We start from the raw sequence: 6,000 nt of genomic DNA on the forward strand, positions 1-6,000 counted from the left end.
AATAGGGTGGAACTTTTTTGGGACTTTTTGTTAAAAGTCCTTAGAAGCACCTCCTTGAGAGTCTTTTTCAAAAAGTCCTAGGGACTAGAAAAAGTCTTAGGACTAGAGAACCAAACACCACCGAAGTACATGGCTTGACTCTTATTAGCACATGTGCAATAGTGCTATCTTAACAAAATCAGTATCAGATAGGTTGATTTCTAAGTTGGGAAGAGAGAGCGAGACTAAAAAAAGAGGTTTGCATTCTCTTAGCTAAGGGACGATCTCTTAGTAAGGAGGATAAGACAATTCTCTCCCTTCTACCAAAAGTCATCACTTAGTTAAATATTGTCTAGTTTAGTCCATAATTTTAGGAGCATGCAACAATCAAGTGTCAGAGATATCTATAGCACGATATGTTTTTCTTGCCTTCTCTAGAAGGCATGCATTGCATATGAAAAAGTTGTCTTATCATTCAAGAACAAGTTTGACTCTAAGAAACCAAATTTGTTTTTCTCTCCTTATTATCTCCCTCCCATATCAACAACTAATCAATTAAGTGACAACATTAAGAGTCAACATGTATAGATCCCTTATAAAGTAACCTAGCCCCTCTTTTGTTGCTTTAACACATGGACTAGGGCATTCCTGCCCAATATGTTATTGTATGAATGCAAATAATGTACAAAAAGGCACATATGAGGCCCATCATCCCATATAAGGATCAACTCCATCCTTTTGTATGAACATAATTCATAGTGGCAGGTGGCTTACCACTACCAATCATATGTAACTTTGGTGCTTTAACTAGATTTTTGTTTATGCTCTCTTTTAGATTTCTGGCCAATCCATCTACACTGTCAGTAGGCAAATAAGACAATATGATCCTCACATGTAAGACTTGGAGAAAAGAAATAAAACATTTTCTTATGATTCACTTTAACACCCAAAATAACAAAATATTTTTTTGGAAATAAAGGAATTCTTATTGTCCAGTATGCCATTTGGATAAATTTTCACTTATTATCTAGTCAAGTATAGAATACACACGATGATTGAATTATCAAACTATACTCCATAAGTTATCTAGCTACATATTAGCGAGGGGATTTAACTAAACTTTCTCTTGGCTTGGATCCCTCAATGGTGCCAAGTTCACAATATTAACATTTAATTATGATGATTAGTTGTGTTTTTTATGTATATATGTATGTCATTTTCAAGGAGCCATGAAGTTTGAACGGGCTACTGACCTAATACCTAATGCATCACATACATTTCATGCGGGCATTATATTGTTATCATAACATTCAAATTCTTCACTTTGGGTAGGTTTTTCTTGAAATGGCTCATAGCTTGAACAAAAACCCTCTACCCAAGCCCCCTCCCGGATCAACCTGTCTGCCACATGATCAAGACATGATGATGGGACAAAAATACTTATGCATTCCACAAATGAAGCCACCGACTGATAATGTTAAGGGAACCAAGAGCGACAACACCTGCGAAACCTCCAATCCTAAAGTTGCTTCTCCCAGTTGCAACAATGAAGATCAAACTAGTAGTAGTAATCAACAATGTTCTAAGAGGATTTCCTCCCACCTCAATGCTATGGCCGCTAGGGCAGCAAGGCGATGTATAATGAAGAACAGAAGATCCAAAATGTCCCAGCCTTGAATATATGATTAATTTCTGTTCAACTCATTATGTGTTTTTTGTTTAATTAGTTTCTTGTTGGTGGAAAAATCTAGCATGATGATGTAAAAGGGTGGTTGGTACACCAACAAGTGCATCTCAACTTGGCACATCTAAACTTTATGCAAATCCCTTGCTAGTGGTCATGATTGTTTCCATAAATTGTTGTGTACATGGTTATTGGATTGTGTCACGCCAAAAAATTATTGTATACATGGTTATTGGATTGTGACGTGCCAAAAATAGCATGGAGGCTAAAACCCCACATGGCAAGATTGACATATGGAAGGAGTTTGTGTGTGGTGTGAGGAGGTGAACCATATGAATCAAAACAAAGGTTCAAGATTAGACTTCAGTCAGCTCAATCCAGACACAAAAGTTACTATGATCATAAACATCTCGAGGTTAACTTTGAACCCGGAGAATATGCTTACCTCTGAGTGATACACACTACAGAGGTTTCAAGCAAAACAAAAACTTGTCCAGGATTTATTGGACCTTTCCAAGTCTCGTCAAGAAAAGGAAATGTGGCATATCTGCTAGGTCTACTAGAAGACCTAGCAGAGGTCCATGATGTGCTTCACATATCACAACATGGATGCCAACATCGTGTCCCACAACAAGGATGCCGTGAGGCCAGAGAATGAGCCGATGCTCGTGAAGGCGAAGGCCGAGGAGCAAACATAAGGTAACTGTTCTGATGAACCCTTACTCTTTTGTCCTTTCTGTAGGTTTGATGACATATGTTCTGAAGATGTTGAGGAGGAGATCCATCGTATTCGTGTAACGCCCCGGGAGCGACACTATATAACTCTAGCACCTCCACTAGCATTCACATAGTATCGACCCCAAGAGGCCCACCAAACAAACGTGAACACGACAACATGCTCCGTATGTGGGCGGTCAGTATCACAACACAATTCCTCAACATGTCTGCAATAATATATATACAATGACTCCAAGGAGTCAAATTTAACGAATGAATACATATAAGGGTTTGACAACCAAGACACATATCTCATAACTCAAGCGAAATATACCTTAGACATGTCACAAATGCCTTAGAAAAGGCTAAAGAAAAGCAAGTGGCGTCCATATCCCTGCCCAGACCATTTCTGGGGGATAACCATAGCTCATGTCGTCCTTCACCAAGAGATTATCCGCTCCAAATGCTACTATTTGATATGGAGCATCCAGGTCAAAAGAATAAATAAAGCATGGTGAGTACCCAACTATACCCGCAAGACTTACATCAGATCTATACTAAGTACTAGATCATCCATGGCGCGCGTTGCTGCACTCGTCTTTTTGTAATATTGAATGTTAGTTCTTGAAGCAAATATTGAATGATTGTTGCAACACAACAATTGGCGTAATCGACATCTCTAACACAACTAAGAGAAACCACATTTCCAGTGATGAATCCCATGGCACAAACACATTTAAAACTGAAAAACAATGTTGAAAACTGGAATAGGAGATTAAAAGAAAAATTAAATCAGCAACAAAGTTCTTTATTCATGATGTCCACCTACGCAGAAATGTTAGTAGCCTTTATTGAAACACTTAGCATATTGTAAACTGGCCTTCCTCACGCTTTTCACCCATCTCGATATTCTGGTAGGTTACACTGATTTTTCATCACAAAACACAAACCTAAGCAAACAATGTACTATTATGGCAAACCATATGGATTAACTTGTTCCCAGGTGAGTGTACAAAATTTTCTCTACTCACCACTCCTTTCAGCACAAAGTGTAGTGGAGATCTCCATTTTACACCCAACCATAAAAATATGAGATTATATTTACACAGAAATAGCAAAGAAACATCTAATGAGGGAACAAATGCGCTGCTAATCAAGTATGCAGTTAACATGGCGTTGTTAATCAAGCCACGTCAGGCTTTCATATTTTCCCTTGCTGGCCATGTTACCTACACCACTACCACCAAGAGGAATAAGGGCTTCGACAACCAACGATGTAGCAGCTGTTGAAGGAACGACGCATAAGCCGAGCAATATATATGGATACTAAAACATGAAAAGACGAGGTATGGCAGTCGTGGTGAAGTAATCTAGTCAGGAGCAATTGGAGACAGGGAGGTGAGAAGTGAAGAATTCATCAAATCAAAATTTGAGAACTTGTCTAAAATTTTTCCCCAATGGATCGACCATCAACACCACCCGCAAAAAAAGTTTGGAAAGATATTATTAGAATGTAACCTACGGTGGGAATGGGGATCACAGAATGACAAAATAATGTCGAGTCCATTTTTAGTAGAACAATAGAAGTTCATGTAAATATGTAGCGGAATATCATGGAAACTCACTACAAAAATTTGGAAGTTGCAGTAGATAATTGCATAGTTATATTACCAGGCAGATAACTTGCACCTTCATAGACACATTCTTTACTAAATACATACATGCCCTTGTAAGTTTAGATTTTATGTGCATAAATGTACAACAGGAAATGGAAAGGGACAAAAAAATGGAGTAGACTTTACGTAAATACATGCCAAGGAGAAAGACAGGAAGTTCTACCATTATGATTTGATAAACTAAGAAGGAAAGGTGAACCAACTTACCTCAAAAGAAATGACAATAAGACCTGACTCAATGCCGCAACAAATCATGAATTACCTAAATCAACCACTCTGATATATCATAGAATCGACAATGATTGATACTTAATTCTCAGTCCGCACACAATTTCTCAGAGTCTAAAATCTGATAACAACGGTACGGTGCACCCATTGCTACATCTAGAGAGGATTCTACCTATAATATAGAGAAAATAGATGCCAAATAGAATCCATGGAATAACATATATATCTTCTGGCATCAACAAACTATTATATAGGTTTGGAGGATTACAAAATAGGCTCATGTGTGAGTCAAAATTTGTTCATAGATGAGACATGCCAGCTGACAACCCGTCTTCAGCGTAAGTAATGAAGTTCCCTAAGAAAACATGAAGGCTTTTATTGTTGGTGAAGTCAAAAGCTGGAGCCTCAATCTGCACAATCAACTACAGTTGCAGAGATGGAAGAAACTTCCAAAGAGACTACAATACATGAATTGAACATGTATTACATACATGAATCATCAATATTTGGAGGAAATGACATACCTGATATGGTTGTACTGATAATTGACCGAAGAGGCATGCCATGTGTGATATGTAATCCGGCTTAACATGTATTACATGCATGGAACATCAATATATGCATTAACAAGCAAAACAAAAGGCACACAAAGTAAGAGGTGCCATTTATTGAAGGAGACAGTAAGAGGCACCTCACCAACTAATTTGGTATGCACACCAATGTGAATAATACTATGCTAAGGATATTTGTATATGCCATTGACAAGTTTCTGGATATAGTCAAAAAAATATATTTATTCTCTGCACCTCACGATTAAATGAGAAACATGTATTATATGGTGCCTACAAGTAATCAAGATCATCACTGGAGTTGTGCTCCTACAATGGCGAGTAGCAAGCCGCAAGCACTTTGGATCCAGTCAACAATGGGTGATGCCGACGGGGCTAGATTTAATGGAAAAGCCAAGAGGAAGGGAGGAAAGCAGAGAGGTCGCTCACCGCCTGCTTTGTTCCAAGGCACTCCATGCTTCCGACAAAACTCGGTTGTGCCGTTTACCTACGTTCACTCCCTCGTGACGTGTACATGCGTCTGCGCCACCGAGATGGGAATAGAACGAGGAGATGGGGCTCAAGAGACCTACGTATGGGAGGACCGAGGATGAGTTGTCGTGCACTAGAGCTATAGTGATTAGGGTTGGGGATATTAGAGAGAACTAGCAAAAGAGCCCGTGCGTTTCAACGGGAAAAAACTACCACTGGCCCCTAATCGAATGATCATGACTCAAGAACTCAATAGTCCACTTCCTTTATTTGAACATGGTATTAGCAATTGAACCCGTGAGTTGCAATCATAGAAAAAATACCACACGCCGCTAACCTAATAACCATGACTCAAGACCCAAATAGGTCCACGTGCATCCAACCTGTGTTGTGGCTTATTGATACGTCCATTTTGCATCATGCTTTTATATTGATATTTATTGCATTATGGGCTGTTATAACACATTATGGTACAATTTATGCCTTTTTCTCTTATTTTACAAGGTTTACATAAAGAGGGAGAATGCCGGTAGCTGGAATTCTGGACCGGAAAGGAGCAAATCTGAGAGACCTATTCTGCACAACTCCAAGAGTCCTGAAAATTTACGGAGAATTATTTTGGAATATATAAAAAATATTGGGCGAAGAAAATACCAGAGGGGACCCACCAGGAGGC

The sequence above is a fragment of the Triticum aestivum genome, chromosome 2D (assembly GCF_018294505.1).
Source record: "Triticum aestivum cultivar Chinese Spring chromosome 2D, IWGSC CS RefSeq v2.1, whole genome shotgun sequence".
Classification (NCBI taxonomy): Eukaryota; Viridiplantae; Streptophyta; class Magnoliopsida; order Poales; family Poaceae; genus Triticum; species Triticum aestivum.